This window comes from Bubalus kerabau, chromosome 18 (assembly GCF_029407905.1).
Source record: "Bubalus kerabau isolate K-KA32 ecotype Philippines breed swamp buffalo chromosome 18, PCC_UOA_SB_1v2, whole genome shotgun sequence".
In the NCBI taxonomy this organism is placed as follows: Eukaryota; Metazoa; Chordata; class Mammalia; order Artiodactyla; family Bovidae; genus Bubalus; species Bubalus kerabau.
In genome coordinates, this window is record NC_073641.1 from 36,994,884 (window position 1) to 37,016,712 (window position 21,829).

The following is a 21,829-nucleotide window of genomic DNA, read 5'->3' on the forward strand; positions in this document are numbered from 1 at the left end:
ACATGGTCACACTCGTTCATTTCTCTATTGACTGTGGTTGATCTCAGGCGACAACAGTAGAGTTATACAGTTTCAACAAATGCGATGTGGTCCCGGGAGCCAATAATATTTACAATCTGGCCCTTTACAGAAAATTTTGCTCATGCCTAACCCAGTGGGTACAGACTGAACTGTGAGATATAACATGTGAGACCTCCATCTTTTCCCTGCAACCCCTACCTCCAGGCTTAGCTCTTGCCACACACCCCTTAAAATTGACCCTCCAGCAGTGCCTGTCTGCTTTGTTTCCCAGCACTGAAAGTAGACATTTCTGCAGTGATGGAGACATTTCTGCGGTGATGGCAGGTGTGCCTGCACTCTCCAATGTGATAGCCACTAGCCACGTGTGGGTACTGAGTGCTTAAAATGTGGCTAGGGAAACTAAAGAACTAAAGGTTACACTGTATTCCACTGTAATCAATGTAAGTTTAAGCAAAGCCACATGTGACTAGTGTCTACTACGTCAGACAGAGTTACTCTAGACAATGTCACCAGCAATATCTTCGTTCACTGTAACGGGAATATTTAAAATACTTAGAATATCCTATCTGGGAGACACATTTCAACAGTAAATTAAGGCTCACCTTTTCTGAGGAGGCTTTTCTGACTTCTAAGCCCTGGTCTCTTCACAAAGAACTGAGGGTTGGTACTGTGTCCTCATATTTATTCATAAGATCAGGAAAAAAAAAATTCTTAACTCTAATCTATCTCCCCTAACCAGAGTAACAGTCCCTGAATGCAGAGCCTGGCCCAACTCATCTTTGTCTGCTTAAAAAGCCCTTAATCCAATGGCTAGTGTGTGCCAGAAACTTAATTAATACTGGTCAAATAGATTAATTCCACATTCAAACTTCTTTTTCAACATGCCAGTCTCTTTTCTTCATTGATAGCTCTTTGACAAGTGAAGAATGGCTGCTTGTACAAGTGCTAAAATATCCTAGTAACCCCTCCCCACTCCATGACATGTTGACTTCTTTCTGGGAAAAATAGCTGATTACAATCCCCTCAGCCACCTGACTTTGTTTACACATTTTAAAGTTCACTTTCATAATAGCATCTTTGAGACTTAGAGTCAGAAATGCCACATTCTTCTAAAAGTAGTAATGAACAATCCAGACCGTTCCGCCAACCTACTTGTTTGACCTCTATGAAATCTGTTCATTGGGCCTTTTTTGAGAACACACTGGTTACTTGTGGCTTCTGTGACCCCTTAGCTACTGTAGCTAACTGGTTTTTTATTTAGTCGTAGCAAATTTTAACATGATCTAAACTAAGGATGTCAAGAAGCTCTAGAGTTTGAGTTTTCTACCAACGTGAGCCCAGTGTGTTGAGTTGTGCGTGTGAGACAAATAACAATCACATTCAACAGTCCTTAAAAGGAGCAGCCAAAAAATGTCAGTGTCGGTTCTGAGAGTGTTGGAGAATATAGCCCAGACAGGTGGATTTCAAAGTCAGCCAAAAATCTACAACTCCACACATTCGCAGGGTTCAGAATATCAAAGCAAAGCTTCCATACACTTCTTTTTGAAGCTCCACCATAAATACTGATAATTTTAGGAACTCCTTTTGGCTTGTGTAGAATTAAGAATGCTTTAAGACAAATTACTTCAAGGTGCTTTACGCTTTCTCAACACTGACGTGTTTTGATTTGTTGAGGTTTAAAATAAGATTTTAATCCATTTCAAATGGTTTTTAAGGTTCTACTATCTTTTTTATAGTCTAATGTCTTATCCCCGTAGGATCAAGAATATAGAGAAAAAAGATAAAGTAATGCATGATGAGGGCGCGGTTTGTTTAGCAGATCACTCCTCTTTTTATCCTCTCACCAAGTAGTCAGTGTTGCCCATACGCACTCCTAGGGATCGTCTGCCTCCTGGATCAGCGCAGTGAATGGTCTCCAGGGCCCAGTCTGTGTACAAATCCAAGCGTTATCTTCTGCTACCTCCTTCCCCTTTTGCAAACTGCTTCACCCTCCATGGTCCAGTTTCACCTTCTGTAAAATAGTGGCAAGGATAGCCTTCCCTGTGGATGCCAGTGAACATCAAATGAGCCAACACCGCAAAAGCACTTAGCACTGAGCCTACCCCAGAACGGGCGCTTATGGGACGTTTGATATTTTGTCTTGTTTAAAATGCTTCAAACCTCAAATGCAAATACTTTGACAACCTTAAAGTCAGAAAGTTCTTGATTCCCTTCAAAATGGTTTTGAAGGTTCAAAATTCTTATTAAAAAGATCAGTAGCATACTTTCTAATAATGCTCAGAAACAACTGGGATTTCTTGGGGGATGTGGAAGACAGAACCAAATATTATCAGTGAACTTGAGTAGGAGGCTTTGAGTTTTAGAAAATGAATTATTGCCGTGGCATGTTTCTACTTGACTCCTGATCTACCCAGAGAGTGGCCACAGAGTAGGGACCCCCTTAAACAGGAACAGTTTTCCTCCTGCTACACAGGAGCTACCAAAGAGGTATGCTTTGACTACTTCTAAGTTGCCAGACCAAATTCCCAAAACCTCAGAAGAGGGACGATAGTCTCTCTAAAAAAATATAGGAAAGTACACCCAGAGCTTAGAAAAGGACACATTGCTAGTGGATCAAACTTTCAAATGTTTCTAAGTACTCTTTGAGACCCTATGGACTGTAGCGCACCAGGCTTCTCTGTCTATGGGATTTTCCAGGCAAGAATACTGCAGTGGGTTGCCATTTCCTCTCCAGGGGATCTTCCCGACCCAGGGATCAAACTCAGGTCTCCTGCAGGCAGACTCTACCATCTGAGCCACCAGGGAATCCCAAGTACAAACTTTACTAAAAGCACAGTATGACTCTAGCATATGTGATACGTGCTAAGTCACTTCAGTCATGTCCAACTCTTTGTGACCCTAAGTACTGTAGCCCTCCAGGCTCATCTGTCCATGGGATTCTCCAGACAATGGAGAATGGAGTGGGTTGCCGTTCTCTTCTCCTGAGAATCTTTCCAACCCAGGGATTGAACCCAGGTCTCCTGCAAAGCAGGCAGATTCTTTACCATCTTAGCCACCAGGGAAACCCCTGTAGCATCTTCTTAATAGACAAATAATATTCCCTTATCTCGATAATACTATATGTTGTTTAACCTTTTCCCTCTATGTGGATTTTGAATTTTATGTTTTTCACTATTTTTAACTCTCAGAACAATTGCTTGTGTGACATAAGAGAGGAAACAAGTGAAAAGAGTATGTGGACAGTGTAACCTGGAGCTCTCCTAGGAGGAAATGATATTTTGTGTGACAGGAACTTAGCAGGGTTAGAATACTGATGTGAAAAAATTGCCTGATCATTTGAAGTTATCATTATGATAAAAATGAAACTGGCAGACAACAGACCTAAGCTGATTTGTAATCATACAATTAAGTTTATTATATACTATATTCCCACACATTTATTTGGTTATCATACAAGGGGAAAGATAGTTCTTATATTTGGGCTTTTACAAATGACAATTTTGGGGAATTCTCTGGTGGTCCAGTGGTTAGGACTCTGTGCTCTCACTGTCAAGGGTCCAGGTTCAATCCCTAGTCAAGGAACTAAGGATCCCACAAGCCACGCAGCACAGCCAGGAAAGAACGAAAAATAAAAATGACAGCTTTGTGATTTGGGAGACACAGTGATGTGCTCATGGAAGAGTTCTGAGGTTAAGGTCTCTCTTTCCGACAGGAATCCTTTTCCATTTGCCTTTAAGCTTCATCCTTTAATTTAGGGTTTTCTCATGCTTATTATTTGAGCCACCTGTCCACCCCAAAGAGAGGTACACCGCTGTATTTTTTCTCTGTATATTAGGCATGGACAAAACAAAACAGAGGGGAAAAATGTTTTCTTTATCCCTTTGACATACAGAGTTGCTGTGAAATTTCTAAAGAAGAAATTAGAATTCTAGTGGAAGTAAACAAAACGGCCCCTTCCGAGTCTTATATGCGGTGTTCTTTGAAGAAGGATAGTCTAGGAGCTAAGAGACTTGCTTGTGAAGCTCTATGAAAGCCTGTCCCTCCTCCTCCTGCTGGGACATCCCAGTCAAGGAAGCCTCTTCTCTCAAGTGTTCCTAAATGCAACTCCAAGCTCTGCTGTCTCTGGTCTAAGGAGCTGTTGCAGGGGACTTCCCTTGTGGCCCAGTGGATAAGACCACCAGGGTTTGATCCTTAGTGGTTGGGAAGCTAAGATCCCATAAGCCTTGCAGCACAGCCAAAAAAATAAGGAGCTGGTGGGTCATGAAAGACCATAGAGAATTCTCAGCTAGAATTCTCTCATCTAACCATCATCTTATTCTTGCTTCTTTCTCAAAAAAACCTGATAAATTATGTTTTCCATCTCCTTCACCTCACTCTTCCAAACACACACACATCCACACACACACATCCACACATCCACTGACAAATATAATTACTAACAACTTTAGTGCAGAAATTTATAGCTATTATGATCACATGTCTCATTTTGAGTTGGGAAAATATTTCTGTACAAATTAGACACATCCCCTCCCCCAATTCATGCACACACATTACCCTTTTTAAAAATTAATTTTTAAGGAAATTAACTCTGGATTCCAGCATTTGACAGCTTTGAGAAAATTGTTGAAGTCTATTGAAAAGAAAAACTTAGAGGCAACCTAGGAGAGTTGGGATTATTTGAACCAGAGTGGGGTGAAAAATCAATAGGGAAATGATTTAACGATTTCTGGAGTACAAAAAAACAACCTGTAAGCGACCTGAAAGATCTTAGCAGCATAACCTCAGGATGAGTAAAAAAGTAGGGGGCTGGGGGTGAATTACAGCCAAAAGGGAGCATAATGCAAAATTCATGGCCTGATAAAACTTCCTTTGGGGTTTTAATGTAAATTTACAAGAGAATTGCACTTTAAATAACATTCTCTGAACAGAATTATAAACAGATACCCTCCAGCAGTTAAATGTAGAAGAAACAAATCAGATGAGCCAAAATGATAAGTCTCCTTTTCATTCTCACTGGCAAGTGCTTCGTATTGCACGCCACGCTATGAATGGTGCTCCCTGAGGTTGTACAGAGCACAATCAGCTGAACTATACCCGGTGCTTTGCCTGCACAGAGCCACCCTTAGAAATGAGACAAAAAGGGAAATAAGGTGGAAACCCCACCAAACCTCATTCCCCTTCCTTTTTACCACCTCTTTATCACTCTAGCAGCAGCAGTAGCAGCATCATTCTAGGTTTTGAGGAACAAGAATAAAGGGGAAGTGGAAGAGAAGGAGGTGGAAATAAATGGGAAATTGGAGGGGCATACTGTGAGCTGAGAACACATAGCTCCAAAGCCCAGGAGCAAAACTGAAGCCCATGTCCCTTCTACTTTGCTCATCTCCCCACGTCAAGCCTCTGAGAACCCCCAGCTGATGACACTTCCGGTAGAGTAACTCCACTTATGCCCAAGGCTCCGTAAAAAAGTTGGGCTGACCAACAAGACACATTGGCATTGCAGAAATCTCCAGCATGATCTAACAGAACAAAGAAGTTTTTACGTGTTAGAGGGGAAGTGGTTTGAAAGCCTAGTTGTTGGAGCAAGAAGTAAACAAAACTCAAAGCCTCATTCTGATATACTCTGACCTTTGCCATGTTCTTAATAAAAGTTTCTCAGCTACGCTCCTTCATTTTTGTTTGTTTATTATCCTGGAGGAGTCGCTAGACATACTTTCTGCCGATTGGATGGAGGCTGCTGTAGACATCAGAGACATCGGAGAAGGCAATTTCAACCCACTCCAGTACTCTCACCTGGAAAATCCCATGGACGGAGGAGCCTGGTGGGCTGCAGTCCATGGGGTCGCTGAGAGTCGGACACGACTGAAGCGACTTAGCAGCAGTAGCACAGATAATTAGAGGGCTTGAGAACTCTTTTTTTTTCTCTTCCTGAGCCCTGGTAAGAGTTCTGTGTCTGACCACAGAGAGAGCATTGTCCTTGTCCAGCTTTCTGCTCACACAATAGCTGCTGTTTATTGCCCCTTCTTCAGGAGGCAGGTGGACTGGCCCACAGTAGTGATGCAAACAAGTTGCTGCTGCTGCTGCTGCTCATTAGCTTCAGTCATATCTGACTTTTTGCGATCCCGTGGACTGCAGCCCACCAGACTCCTCTGTCCATGGGATTCTCTAGGCAAGAACACTGGAGTGGGTTGCCATGCCTTCCTCCAGGGTATCCTCCCGACCGGGGATTGAACTAAGGTCTCCTGCATTGCAGGCAGGTTCTTTTACCTCTGAGTCACCAGGGAGGCCCTGAAAACAAATTGATCTTGGCTTAATTAAATATTGTGGTCTTTGTCAAATTAGGAGTGACTTATTTAAGGGAGATCCAAAGGAAGAAACTAAAATATTTACCTAGCAAAGGACAAAGCATTCTCATTTTCTTCTAAGGCTTCCTTATGACTTACATTCCCCACCCCACCCCCAACCACAGTAATTTTATATGTATACATACAGTTCAGTAGCATCAAGTACATTTGCATTGTTGGGTGTACTGGTTTTATTTTTATCTTCTTCGTTTAGGGTCTATAAATCATTCCAAATCTTGATTATATCAACCACTGTTTTTAGCTAGTTCTCCCATATTTGTATGATTTGTAAATAGCAGAATCCTTCCATATCTGTGCCTAAACATGAAGATTAAAATAAATAATAGAACAAACCTAAAGACAATGGAGATTGAGACAAGTTGATAGCAAACTATTAATTCACATCCGATGAGTAGGGTTTTAAACAAATGCAATGGACTATATGCCATTATCAATTGCATTTGGTTAAAACCCTACTCAGAGGATGTCAATTAATGGTTTGCTATCAACCTATTTCAATCTCCTTTGTCTTTCAGTTCAGTTGCTGTGTCTTTGAAAGTGAAAGTGAAAGTGAAGTTGCTCAGTTGTGTCTGACTCTTTTTGACCCCAGGGACTGTAACCTACCAGGCTTCTCCGTCCATGGGATTCTCCAGGCAAGAGTACTGGAGTGGGTTGCCATTTTCCTTCTCCAGGGGATCTTCCTGACCCAGGGATCGAACCCTGGTGTCCCACATTCCAGGCAGATGCTTTAACCTCTGAGCTGTCTTTAGGTCCATTCTATCAATGCAATTGACTATATTCCATTATCAATGGGGGCTTTCCTGGTGGCTCAGTCTTTAAAGAATCTGCCTGCAATTCAGGAGACCTGGGTTTGATCCCTGGGTTGGGAAGATCCTCTGGAGAAGAAAAATAACAACCCACTCCAATATTCTTGCCTATGGACAGAGCCTAGTGGGCTACAGTCTGTGGGGTCGCAAGAGTCAGACACAACTTAGTGACTAAACCACCACCACATTATCAATTCAAATAATTTCTGTCTGTCAGATAGGTCTCAGGACTTCCCTGGGAGTCCAGTGATTAAGATTCTGTACTTCCACTGCAGGGGGCATGGGTTCAATCCCTGGTGGGGGAAATAAGATTCCATATGCTGTGCTGTGTGGCCAAAAAAAAGATAAGTCTCATCTTTGTTCTAATCCTGTTTTCCCAACAACCTATTCACACAAATGTTTCACACGCACAGCCCCTGAAATACCCAAAACAAAATTCCCTAAACCAGTTCCCTTCCTTACTTATGCCATTTTCATCAACACCTCCCCATCTTGTCTTGGAGAATGAAAAGTGCTATAGTCATTTTAACTCTCTCTTCCCTTCTTTCCCTATATCCTGACTTGCACTAAGCATTTTAGTTCAGAAATGTGTATGTCATGTCCCACACGGGAGATGACGATGCTAGATTGGTTGGGTAAACAAAAGAGGCTGCTTGTGCCTGAAAGTCATTGGCTGCTGATGGATAAGGGGTGCCCCACAGGCCCCAAGGCTTTGTGCACCAGTATCTCAACTGACCTGTAACACCTTGGCACATACAGCTGGGAAGTTCAAAATGTCTTCATAATGTTTTCATTATGTCTTTCTTCAAAGACATAATCTTTTCTTCAAAATGTCTCATATTTGGCCTTTTACTTCCATTTCTGCAGCTACCATCTTAGTCAATCCAGGTCATTATCTCACATTTGGATTATTGTTAACATCCTCTTCGGAGAAGGCAATGGCACCCCACTCCAGTACTCTTGCCTGGAAAATCCCAGGGACGGCGGAGCCTGGTGGGCTGCCGTCTATGGGGTCACACAGAGTTGGACACGACTGAAGCGACTTAGCAGCAGCAGCAGCAGCTAGGCAATGGCACCCCACTCCAGTACTCTTGCCTGGAGAATCCCATGGACGGAGGGGCCTGGTGGGCTGCAGTCCATAGGGTCCTGAAGGGTCGGACACGACTGAGCGACTTCACTTTCACTTTCACTAACATCCTCTTAACTGCTTTCCTTGCCTTTCCCCCAAGTTTGTCGTTGGTGGTGTCACTGACTAATCTATTTCCCCACTGCGTCTGGCATGAACCTGTAATTGTTTCCCATCACCAATGACAGTCAAACCTAAATTCTTTTGTCAATATTTCATTAAGGAAAAGAAATAATTTAGACCCATCTTACCTGTTAACCTTATCCCTTACAAATTCTTCCAACAACCTCAATTCAAGTTAAAATCACATATTCACTGCCTATCACCAACAGCATCAGATTTATTATATTTGTTCTACCTCCAGAAGATCCTGGTGGTAGTAGCGAATTCATAATTCCTTTAGAAGTTTGGTAGTCTTGAGGACCTACTATGTGTTACGCCCTGTGCTGGCTTTCACAGCAGTCTTTCCTGTTAGCTAATATTTTTTCAATTTTTTAAATAAGAAAGTTGAAACATAATCAACTTGGTCAAAAAGAAAAAATGATCATTAAGTGAGGAGCTAAGCCTTCAAATTTCAGCCTAACTTGAGACAACACATTCTTTCTACTGCCTTTGTCCAATGTGAGTTTAGCTTATGCTGAACCCACAACATTTCTTTCCAAACTACCAATTGGGCAATTAAAATTTTGCTATCATGTGATAATCTTTTGACTGTTTTTTGTTAGTCTCTGATTCTTACAATTTTATGTAGCTGTCTGCCTGTTTGTCTTCTGTCATCTGTCCAACTGTGCTGAGAAACTTTGACTGCAAAACCTGTGTCCCTTATAGATCTTAGGTGTCACTTGTCTCTGTGGATATGACATATCAGTTTCTGAATTTTTGCCAAAGCATCATAGTACCTTTGGCCCGCCTGTGCTATGTAACACTGAGTCCAAGTAATCGAATTTACATTAATAGCCTTTATTTTCTGCATTTGCCTTTACTCTTTTGCCCAGTTACTTAATAGCTTAATTTTTCAGTTCATAGATTATAATATCAAAAAGCCCCAATGCTTCCTTTAGCTTATGATAGTCCAGGCTGTCTGGCAGATTTTACAAAAAAATTGGTCACTTTAAATGAGAGATCTAGTTCCATAAATCTTCTAGTAATTATTTCCAAATCTATTCTTAACTTCTGAGCAAAGTAAGTAGTAAGCTAAGTTCTCATTAACCCAAATTTGGGCCTTCATAACAATATGACTAATATAATTTCATATAAAAGTATCTTTTAAAATTCCATTACATGCCCAGAATTTATGATGCTGAGATGTTTAGAAAACAAAGGTATGGTGTGTGATTCTGGCCCTCTAGAATGGCACTACCCAATTATGTAGCCACTAGCCACATGTGGCTCTTTAAATTTTAATTAGTGAGATGTAAATAAAATTTAAAATTCAGTTCCTTGGCTGAACTAGCCACATTTTAGCGCTCAGTAGTGGAATATGGTTAACCCACTCCAGTACTCTTGCCTGGAAAATCCCATGGACTGAGGAGCCTGGTGGGCTGCAGTCCATGGGGTCGCTAAGAGTCAGACACAACTGAGCGACTTCACTTTCACTTTTCACTTTCATGCATTGGAGAAGGAAATGGCAACCCACTCCAGTGTTCTTGCCTGGAGAACCCCAGGGACCGGAGAGCCTTGGTGGGCTGCCGTCTATGGGGTCGCACAGAGTCGGACACGACTGATGCGACTTAGCAGCAGCAGTGGAATATGGTTAATGGCTACACATAAGATAGCACAGGTATAGAGCATTTCTACATTACGAAAAAAAAAATAAAACCTATTAGCACTCCTCTAAAAGTTTATAAGTAGTTCTGTTGAAAAATATATGTTTGATGCAATTCATACCAACTGATGATATATTATGGAGAAGGAAATGGCAACCCACTCCAGTATTCTCGCCTGGAGAATCCCAGGGATGGGGCAGTCATAGGCTGTCGTCTATGGGGTCGCACAGGGTTGGACACGACTGAAGCGACTTAGCAGCAGCAGCAGCAACAAATGATATGTTAACTACAAGTTCTGAAAAATAAGCTAATTTAGGGCTTTATTCGCCACTTTATTCAACACCTGGTGCATAAGAAGTGCTCAGAAGTGTTTAACAAGTGTGTGTAGAATAAAGATGGCAGCTCCTATAGGGACACTCAGTTGTCTGCCACAAAAATATTATAAAAAAAAACCTAAATATTTAAGTGGCTTATGAGTAAGCAGGCTTTTCTATACACAAATAATCTACATTTCATGAATTCTACCAAATTCTAAATGCAGATTTGTGGCAAATTGTTGACAATCCCTGTGCCCTACTGGGACAGCTGTAAAGGACATCTGCATCAAATCACCCCGGAGTTATTTATTTTCGAAATGTGCACTGACCCACTTCTAAGCCCAAAGGGTAGAAATGTCACCTTTGTTCACATCTCAAGAAAAATATTTTTAAGATCCAGTGCTGACTGGGAAAGAAAAAGCTGTTCTTTGGGGTCTTATCCATAATTCCCTCTTCATTTCAAGCTTTCTGACAGTCATCACTTCTTGCCTCCATTCTAGTCGTAAAACAAACAGGAAAGCAATTCCATTGCTTCACCAGCCAATTGGCCTCTTTTCTGCCATAGAATTTAAATTGATTATTCAATTTGTGTTTATGAACTCTGTGGTTTTGTTATTACTTGTTCATATTTCAAGGACTATGAGCTTCTTGGCACAATAGGACTGTTTGATTCAGTTTTATAATCCCATTTCCTGGGACAAGGCCCCACAGGAGATAACCATTAAGTTCGTTTGTTTATCAATAAATATTTTAAAATACATAAACTAAGCTAATATATGTGCTAATTATCAAATGTATCTAAGATTAATATTTCTCCTTACCTGAAATTAAGTCTAAGACAATCATATTAATAATAAAACATAACTAATTAAAAACAAAACAACCTCTATGAGTGACCTTTTTTCAAATTCCTCCTTACTTCAGTTCAGTTCAGTTGCTCAGTCATGTCCAACTCTTTGTGACCCCATTGACTGCAGTAAGCCAGGCTTCCCTGTCCATCACCAACTCCCGCAGCTTACTCAAACTCATGTCCATTGAGTCGGTGCTGCCATCCAACCATCTTATCCTCTGTCCTCCTCTTCTCTTCCCACCTTCAATCTTTCCCAGCATTGGGGTATTTTCCAACGAGTCAGTTCTTCGTATCAGGTGGCCAAACTATTGGAGTTTCAGCTTCAGCATCAGTCCTTCCAATGAACATTCAGGACTGATTTCCCTTAGGATGGACTGGCTGGATCTCCATGCTGTCCAACGGACTCTCAAGAGTCTTCTCCAACACCACAGTTCGAAATCATCAATACTTCGGCACTCAGCTTTCTTTATAGTCCAACTCTCACATCCATACATGACTACTGCAAAAACCGTAGCCTTGACTAGACGGATCTTTGTTGGCAAAGTAATGTCTCTGCTTTTTAATATGATGTCTAGGTTGGTCAAAGCTTTTCTTCCAAGGACTAAATGTCTTTTAATTTCATGGCTGCAGTCACCATCTGCAGTGGTTTTGGAGCTCCCAAAAATAAAGTCTTTCACTGTTTCCCCATCTATTTGCCATGAAGTGATAGGATCAGATGCCATGATCTTAGTTTTCTGAAAGTTGAGTTTTAAGCCAACTTTTTCACTCTCCTCTTTCACTTTCATCAAGAGGTTCTTTAGTTCTTCTTCACTTTCTGCAGGGTGGTACCATCTGCATATCTAAGGTAATTGATATTTCTCCTGGCAATCTTGATTCCAGCTTGTGCTTCATTAATCACTGGATCATTGAATGATCACAGGATCATTCAATCCAATCCAACATTTCTCATGATGTACTGTGCATATAAGTTAAATAAGCAGAGTAACAACATACATCCTTCATGTAGTCCTTTCCCTATTTGGAACCAGTCTGTTTTTCCATGTCTAGCCCTAACTGTCGCTTCTTGACCTGCATACAGATTTCTCAGGAGGCAGGTTGGGTAGTCTGGTATTCCCATCTCTTTCAGAATTTTCAATAGTTTGTTATGATCCACACAGTCAAAGGCTTTGGCATAATCAATAAAGCAGAAGTGGATGTTTTTTGGGAACTCCCTTGCTTTTTCAATGATCCAACAGATATTGGCAATTTGACCTCTGCCTTTTCTAAATCCAGCTTGAACATCTGGAAGTTCACAGTTCACATACTGTTGAAGCCTGTCTTGGAGAATTTTGAGCATTACTTTGCTAGCATGTGAGATGTGTGCAATTGTATGGTAGTTTGAGCATTCTTTGGCATTGCCTTTCTTTGGGATTGGAATGAAAACTGACATTTTCCAGTCTTGGGACCACTGCTGAGCTTTCCAAATTTGCTGGCATATTGAGTGCAGCACTTTCACAGCATCATCTTTTAGGATTTGAAATAGCTCAACTGGAATCCCATCACCTCTGCTAGCTTTGTTCATAGTGATGCTTCCTAAAGCCAACTTGACTTCACATTCCAAGATGTCTGGCTCTAGGTGAGTGATCACACCATTGTGATTATCTGGGTCATGAAGATCTTTTTTGTATATTTCTTCCATGTTTTTTTGCCACCTCTTCTTAATATCTTCTGCTTCTGTCAGGTCCATACCATTTCTGTCCTTTATAGTGCCCATCTTTGCATGAAATGTTCCCTTGGTATCTCTAATTTTCTTGAAGAGATCTCTAGTCTTTTCCATTCTATTGTTTTCCTCTATTTCTTTCTTTCTTCCCCTTCTTCAGGGGATCTTCCCAACCCAGGCATCAAACCCAGATCTCCCACATTGCAGGTGGATTCTTTACCAGCTGAGCCACAGGGGAAGCCCATAATTGAAAGTTGCTCAGTCATGTCTGACTCTTTGCAACCCCACAGACTATAGAGTCGATGGAATTCTCTAGGCCAGAATATTGGAGTGGGTAGCTTTTCCCTTCTCCAGGCGATCTTCCCAACCCAAGGATCAAACCCAGGTCTCCCACATTGCAGGTGGATTCTTTACCAGCTGAGCCACAAGGGAAGCCCAAGAATACTGGAATGGATAGCCCATCCCTTCTCCAGTGGATCTTCCCAACCCAGGAATTGAACCGGGGTCTATGGGGTTGCACAGAGTCGGACGCGACTGAAGCGACTTAGCAGCAGCAGCAGTCCTACATTGCAGGCAGATTCTTTACCAACTGAGCTATCAGGGAAGCCCAGATTCCTCCTAGCTCTCTGCAAAATCAGACTATCTGACATATGTGTGCTGTGATCATGGGGACTTTATAATGGAACTAGGTAAAAGATTCTGTTAGAATACCTAGAAACAAGCCAGGAAGCCTGGATATCATACATTTGTCTATTTAGTTAACCTGAAGAATCATCTATAGATAACAGGAAACCCCACATCCCCTGGAAATACATCTGCCCCACATAAAGCCAGAGAAAGGCTAGAGCAGAGATTCTCAATGTATGGTCTGAAGACCCCTGGGAATCACCAACTCCTTTTCATGGACTCCACAGGATCGATGCTATCTACATAATACTAAGATGTTATTTGCCTTTTTTATTCTCATTCTCTCATGAATGTTCAGTGAAATTTTTCAGAGACCCCAAAATTATATGAAAAAGCTAATGTTATACTTCCCTTTTCCATATATATATCTATATGAGGCCATATTTCACATATTTCACCCCCCAAAAAAAGAATATGTCACCACAGATTGAATGTAGGCCAAATAGGAGAATATAGCTGTTTTCTACTACCCATACATTGAAGACATTTACAAAAATGTAAAACAGTGCTATGCTTCTCATTAAATTTTTTGTTTTAGAAAACATATTTTTCATAAAAGTGTTATCTATGCTAATATGTAATAATTTACTATTGTCATTTTAAATGAATTAATAAATGAAAATGTTCTCAGCTACTATCCACATTAGTCAAAACTATTTAGGATCTTCCAATATTTCTTTTTATTTTTTAAAGTATAGTTGATTTACAATGTCGTATTACTTTCAGGTATATGAGCTCAGTGATTCAGCTGTGTGTGTGTATATATATATATATATTCTTTTTCAGCTTCTTTTCTTTTACAGGTTATTACAAAATATTAAGTATAGTTCTCTGTGCTGTGCAGTAGGTCCTTGTTGGTTATGTATTTTATGTATAGTGTATAGTATGTATGTGTTAGTCCCAAACTCCTAGTTTATCCCTACTCACCCCTTTCCTCTTTGGTAACCATAAGTTTGTTTTCTATGTCTGTGAGTTTATTTCTGTTTTGTAAATAGGTTCATTTGTATATATACATATGTATATATATTTAGATTCCACATATATGTGATATCATATGACATTTGTCTCATTTGTCTTTCCCTGGCTTACTTCACTGAGTATGATAATCTCTGTGTCCATCCATGTTGCTGCAAATTGCATTATTTCATTCTATTTTATGGTTGAATAGTATTCCATTATATATATGTACCAGATTTTTATCCATTATCCACTCATCTGTTGATGGACATTTAGGTCGCTTCCATGTCTTAAGTATTGTAAATAGTGTTGCAATGAACATTTTTAGGTGTGCAATGTAGTTTTGAAATCAAAAGCTTGAGAATCTTTGTACTAGAATATGGTGAGTATAAACAAAATTAATGGCCTCTGGATAATGATTAACTGAAGAAAGAAAAGAGCAAATTGAACCCTGTTTCTAAGCAGTCTTGACTAGAAAACTTTGCTAAAAATGCTGACCACTGTTATTTATCTAATCAACTAATTACCCATAGCTCTTTGGAGGTTGCATCTAAGTCTTTACTCTTTTCTCATAAACCAAACCATTCATTTGACAAATAGTTGCCAACCCTTTCCAGTTGCATACAAATTGTTTTATTTCATAAAATATTTAAAATGTCATACCTACAATGGTTTTAAATTACAATTCAGTTTTTAAATTGATTTTTATTGGAGTGTAGTTGATTTATAATGAAGTGTTACTTTCTGCTATATAATAAAGTGAATCAGTTCTACATATACATATATTCATTCTTTTTAAAATTCTTTTTCCATATAGATCATTACAGAGTACTGAGTAGAGTTCCCTGTGCCTTACAGTAGGGAATGACAATTCAATATTAATTTGAGAACATGGCATGTCTGTTTGCAACTTGGGCTGAGTGTGGTCACAGCATATGATTGCTACTTGTGAGACTTGCTGCAAATGTGAGTTATTGCAAAGAGAATGGATAGACTGATGTCCAAATTAACCCTGACTATCTTTCCAATGGCTTACTAGTCTGTTTAGCTTCACAGGATGTACTTTTAGGTAATATAGGCTATTAGGAACATTTATATTAAATTGATCCCTTTTATACAAGAATGCAATGTTCATTTTAATAAAAACTGACTATTGAAGAGCACTGGTATTCATCTACATGTGCCTGTGTGTGCATGTGGGTGCATGCACACGTGTGTGTATGTATGTGCATGTTCTCAAATAGATATCTTTCAGACTCCTTCTTTCAATCAGTCTTATCTTAGGCTCAGAGAAGGTTTGCCACCGCTAATTGCTCTACACGAATCCATGTCCCAAGATTCCAGACTAAGTCAAACTGTTTAATGATGTACTTCTCTGCTTCCTGAAGCTTGTCTTCTGGCTTGTCTCCTGCTTATAACCACTTTTAAAGTCTCATCACCTAAGTAAAAAATCTGTTATTATTTTGGTGATCCAACCTTGCCTTACCCGCCTTCAAAGACCACACCGACAGTCATGTGGTCTAATGACTGCCACCCAGCCGGACAGGGTGCAGCTGGGAATTGCTGACTCTGTGAGACTATAGACTTCTCTGTCTCAGTTCCCCACTCAGTGGAGAGAAATACTTATCTGTTTGTCTGCTCATCTCCCAGAATTATGTAGCCTCTGAGATCCTCCTTATTAGCATGCTTTCTCCCGTTGTTTCCACCATTCTCATCTTTCACCCCGCCAAACCCTGCCTGCTCCTCAGGCAGTATTTCAGGATCACTCCAAGTGCACAATAATTTTTCTTGTCTGGACTTCTTATTTGGTGCTTGAAATACACTGCCTGTAACAATCATTATACTACAAATTTTCAAAAAATGTGTTGTTCTTCCCCAAATAGCCTTGAGTTTCTTGAGAGTGGAGATTTTGCCTTATTCATCTTTGATTATAGAATTCCTTGTAGCCTAAAAAGTACTCAGTACAGATGCAAAAGACTGACTCAACATTTAGTCCATACATTCCATGTGCCAAGCACCGTGCTAAGTGCCTTTGCAAAAATCATCTAATTTAATCCTTGAACTTGAGGCTCAAAATTAAGAAAGGACACATCCAAGATAACACAGAAATCCAAGAGCAACAACATTTGTGGCTGGAAACTAGAGCTGTTTGGCTCTGAGCCAAACTCTATTGTCTATTTCATCATACTGTCTCCCTTAGTAAATATTTCTTGATTAATAGCTCTCACTCCTCCTCATCTTTATCTTCCTCCTCTCCCTAATCAATATCGATCAATATCATGATATAAAATGAGTATATTTTCCTCTTAAAATGAAAATATATTTGTACAAGATTATGTTGCATTCTTAGTATGGCTAGCCTGGGGCAAGCAGGAATCCCTGTCCTTCCGCTGACTCTATAGCAAAGTAATTTCAGATTGCTCTGAGGAGTCTTGGGAATTTCAAGGAGATGAATCCATAGGTTAGAGTAGGAGAAATGAGTTTCTGACACCCCAGCCTCTACTAGAGTGATTTTAACTTATGTCTACTATTAACACAAATTTCATTTAAAAGAAAGTCTTCTACAGCTTTTAAAACTTTTAAAATCAGCTATAGTCCAATCTTGGGCTTCCCTGGTGGCTCAGACAGTAAAGCGTCTGCCTGCAATGCGGGAGACCCCGATTCGATTCCTGGGTCGGGAAGATCCCCTGGAGAAGGAAATGGCAATCCACTCCAGCACTCTTGCCTGGAAAATCCCATGGATGGAGAAGCCTGATAGGCTGCAGTCCATGGGGTCACAAAGAGTCGGACACGACTGAGAGGCTTCACTTTCACTTCACTTTCATAGTCCAATCTCAGACCTTGGGTGCTGTGCTGTTACAGGCACCAGTCTCAGAAAGTGGTCAAAATATGGCCTAATCATTGCTAGGTGTCCCATGCTGTAGAGGTCGGAGCAAACACTGATCTAGGCAGGACTACCCCAGAGCCAGCCATATAGCTGTGAAGGGCAAATTCACTTCACCAACTTTATAACTTGAAAGATGCTACAGAAATTGACATGCGCCAAAATATTTCTGCTTTAGATCAGCGATGCCCGTATCTGAATGCTTATCCACAGGGCTTGAAAGTGAAAGTCACTCAGTTGTGTCTGACTCTGCAAACCCATGGACTATACAGTCCATGGAATTCTCCAGGCCAGATTACTGGAATAGGTGGCCTTTCCCTTCTCCAGGGGATCTTCCCAACCCAGGGATTGAACCCAGGTCTCCCACATTGCAGGTAGATTCTTTGCCAGTTGAGCCACAAGGGAAGCCCTTGAGATATTACCTTGAGGTATTACCCATATACCTGTTTGGAGAGGATCTCTTCAGCCCTTAGATCACTCACTTTGTATTTCTAAACCTGAGTGCTCTTATCTATAAGATCGACGTAATAATCATTCTTGCACTCATGCTCAGTCGTGTCTTGACTCTGTGCAACCCTATGAACTATAGCCCACAAGGCTCCTCTGTCCATGGGATTCTCCAGGCAAGAATACCTGGAGTGGGTTGCCATTTCCTTCTCCAGGAGATCGTCCCGACCTGGGGATCTAACCCATGTCTCCTGCATTGCGGGTGGATTCTTTACCTGCTGAGCCATCAGGGAAGACATAGCAGTCATATAAGGACTAAATTAGATAATATATAGGAAGTCTCATCTGCCTTGCCTGAAATATGTTAATCCTTCAATAAAACGTAGCCATAATTATCAATTTTACAAAGCAGGCCAAACATAAATTTAAAAAGTGCATCTCCAAGAATATACCTCAAACTCACTCCTCTTCGTCAGACTTTAAAGAGTTTAGGGTTCCAGCTGATTCTGCTGAGATTGCTGGTAAACTGATAGGAGAGTTCATAGTTTCTGGTGTCCTTTCATTTGGTTCTGAGTGATGGCTGGTTCCTCCTTGGGCTTTCTCCATTCACACTGCAGAGCCTGCGGGACAAATCAGCTTAGCATCTTGTGCACACATCCAGCCATCCCATATGGGAAAGCATAAACTCAGGCCCATCCCAATAAGGCTCATTGTCCTGCTAGTGTTTTAAGTTCTGCCATTAGTAAAAGAGTATCAGTCCTCATCTTCTAAAAGACTCAGCTCCCCATGCCTGAGATCCTAAACCCCAGATTATTTCCATCAGCCCCAGCTGCATACAAGCCCATGAAGCAGGATATTCAGTCCAAACTGAGCCCAGTCTTGTGTGGCAGCCATACCCTTCCTCACAGAGAGATGAGACCCTCTGCATGATGTCACCACAAGATAAAACCTCTTTACTATCCTGCTTTATTTTCATGCATTACTAAGGATTAGAATGGGCCAAAAGAACCTACCTAATTTCATAGTGAGAAAAGGCTGTGTTTAGCTAAAATCCCCAAAGACTCATCAATTGTAGTACTAGAACTGTGTTTTAAAATTTTATTAGCTTCCAAAATAAAAAAAGAGGGAACATTACATCATAAGGGAGGGATCTTGCTTTATTAGCTTCCAGAGTCAGAAAAAAGAAAAGGGAAATTATATCATACATAAGAAAGATCTCACACATTTTCTGCCTTGTATTTTCCTTTCATAACCTCTTTATTTAACTACTGGGAAATTAAGGGGAAACTCACCATATCAAAAAACATTGACTCTAGTGACTTAAAATTAAAATCTGTGGTTTTTCATCTTCAGGAAAATGAGAGCTTATACTTCTACTTCTGCTTTCTTCAGTTCTGTAGGCAACAACAATTCCAAAGTTTTCATGTCCAGGACATGGAACACTTTCGGGAGGTAGAAGTAATATTTTGCTTTGTTTATTTTTGAGAAATGTTTAAAATAGGGGGAGGGGGGAAGCACAAAGAAGTATACAACAAACACCAATGGATCCATAACCAAGACTTTTGTTACATTTGCTTGAAGTCTTTTTTAATATGTAAAGAGTAAACTGTATACAGAAAGTTGAAATCAGTCATCATTCCTCCTCAGGCCAATTTCCCACCATGGCTTCCCAAAGACAGTCTCCATCATGATTTCACTGTGATTCTCTACCCACCAAGGTCAGTGCTGGCTTGTCCTGACTTGTGTGGCCAGGATCCCAAATCTCAGAAGATGGAGATGATAATTCCTCCAGTTAAGAGTCACCCACTGCTACTCACTGGATCTTTCACCTCATATCCTGATCTGGTCACTCTAGGCTCTGTGTGTATCAAGAACAGACACAGCCTACATGGCAAGTCCAAGCCTTCTGTTCCCTACTTCCCATTTGGCCTCCTCAAGGTGAAAGGTGAAAGCTTTCCCCAACAAAAGACACTGTAGGTCAGTCTTGTTGGATTTAAGAGACACAAACCTGCAAGAGAATCCAGGAGAATTTCAAGAGTTCTTGACCTCCATCTCATGAATTGCAAATAAAACGACTCCTCTGGCTAGGGAGGTGATTTAAATGATTAAGTATGCATGCCTGCATGGTAAGTCACTTCAGTCATGACTGATTCTTTGTGACCCTATGGTCGGTAGCCTGCCAGGCTCCACAGTCCATGGGATTCTCCAGGCAAGAGTAGTGGAGTGGGTTGCCATGCCCTCCTCCAGGGGAATTTTCCTAACCCAGGGATCGAACCTGTGTCTCTTGTGTCTCCTGCATTGGCAGGTGGGTTTTCTTTACCACTAGCGCTACCTTGGAAGCCCCACCTAAGTGTGAGCTGTGTGTGAGTGCTCAGTTAGCTTCAGCTGTGTCCGACTCTTTGCAACTTTATGGACTATAGCTTGCCAGGCTCCTCAGTCCATGAGATTCTCCAGGCAAGAGTTCTGGAGTGGGTTGCCATGCCCTCCTCCAGGGGATCTTCCCAACCCAAGGATAAAGCCTGGATCTCCTGCATTACAGGCAGATTCTTTACCACTGAACTACCAGGGAAGCCTTCTGAGTATAGTTATAGCAAATCACAGCTCAGTGAAACTTCAGTTAATTTTTGAATCAGGTTTTCAGACTTTTCAAGGAAAGCCATAAATCTGAATAATTATGTGAAATCACTCTAGTTTTTACATGTTCCTCTTCAGCTAGACTCACCCAGTTGTTAACTTTTTGCCATGTTTTATGTATATGTATACTACCTCCCATGTAGCTCAGTTGATAAAGCATCTGCCAGCAGTGTGGGAGACTTGGGTTCAATTCTTGGGTCAGGAAGTTCCCCTGGAGAAGGAAATGGCAACCCACTCCAGTATGGGATCGCAAGACTCGGACATGACTTAGCACTATCTTTCTTTCTTTCTGTGTATATGTATAAATGATTTCCTGAACCAACGAAAGTAAGTTATGCAAATCATGACAATTCATCTCTAGAAATTTAACCATGTATCTCCTAAGAATAAGCGCCTTCTCCATTTTTAACTATAATCACACCTAAGAAAAGTAGCAATTTCTTTATCATTTAACTGCCCATATGAAAATTTCTCCAATTACCCCTGCATTATTTTATACATTGTTTTGTTCAAATCAGAATCCAGTCAAGATTTACATATTGTATTTCATTGTTATGTCTCTTTGGTATTTTTAATCTAGAAGAGTTCTCCTACCCTCTTTTTTTTTAAATTTTTATTGGAGCATAGTTGCTTTACAATGTTTTGTTATTTTATGAACACTCTTGTACGTAAATTGCAGCAAGATCTTTTTTGACTCACCTTCTAGAGTAATGAAAGTAAAAACAAAAATAAACAAATGGAACCTAATTAAACCTAAAAGCTTTTACACAGCAAAGGAAACTGTAAACAAGATAAGACAACCCTCTGAACAGGAGAAAATGTATGCAAATGATAAGGGATTAATTTCCAAAATAAACAAACAGCTCATGCAGCTTAATATCAGGAGCTTCCCCGGTGGCTCAGTAGTAAAGACTCTGCCTGTAATGTGGGATACCAGGGTTCAATCCCTGGGTCAGGAAGGTCCCCTGGAGGAGGCCAAACCCATTCCAGTACTCTTGCCTAGAAAATCCCATGGATTGAGGAGCCTAGCAGGCTACAGTCCATAGGGTCATAGGACACGACTGAAGCGACTTAGCATGCACACATGCACAGCTCAATATCAAAAATACAAACAACCCAATCCAAAAAATGGGTGGAAGACCTAAATAGATACTTCTCCAAATAAGACATACAGATGGCTAAGAGGCACATGGAAAGATCCTCTTGTGTCTTTTTAAACTATTTTTAATTGTTAGTAACAAATATGATTTATATAAATTTGTGTATGTGTGTG

General features: G+C 40.6%; 1 long non-coding RNA gene across 1 annotated transcript; it reads right to left on the minus strand.

Moving 5' to 3' along the window:
• Window positions 1–1,714: 1,714 nt before the first annotated feature.
• On the minus strand, window positions 1,715–19,920 carry LOC129632981 (uncharacterized). The gene is made up of 4 exons (XR_008704783.1): window positions 19,740–19,920; window positions 19,215–19,316; window positions 18,375–18,542; window positions 1,715–2,032 (listed from the first exon to the last, which is right to left on the minus strand). It is a non-coding gene; the product is annotated as an uncharacterized LOC129632981 (long non-coding RNA).
• Window positions 19,921–21,829: the final 1,909 nt, after the last annotated feature.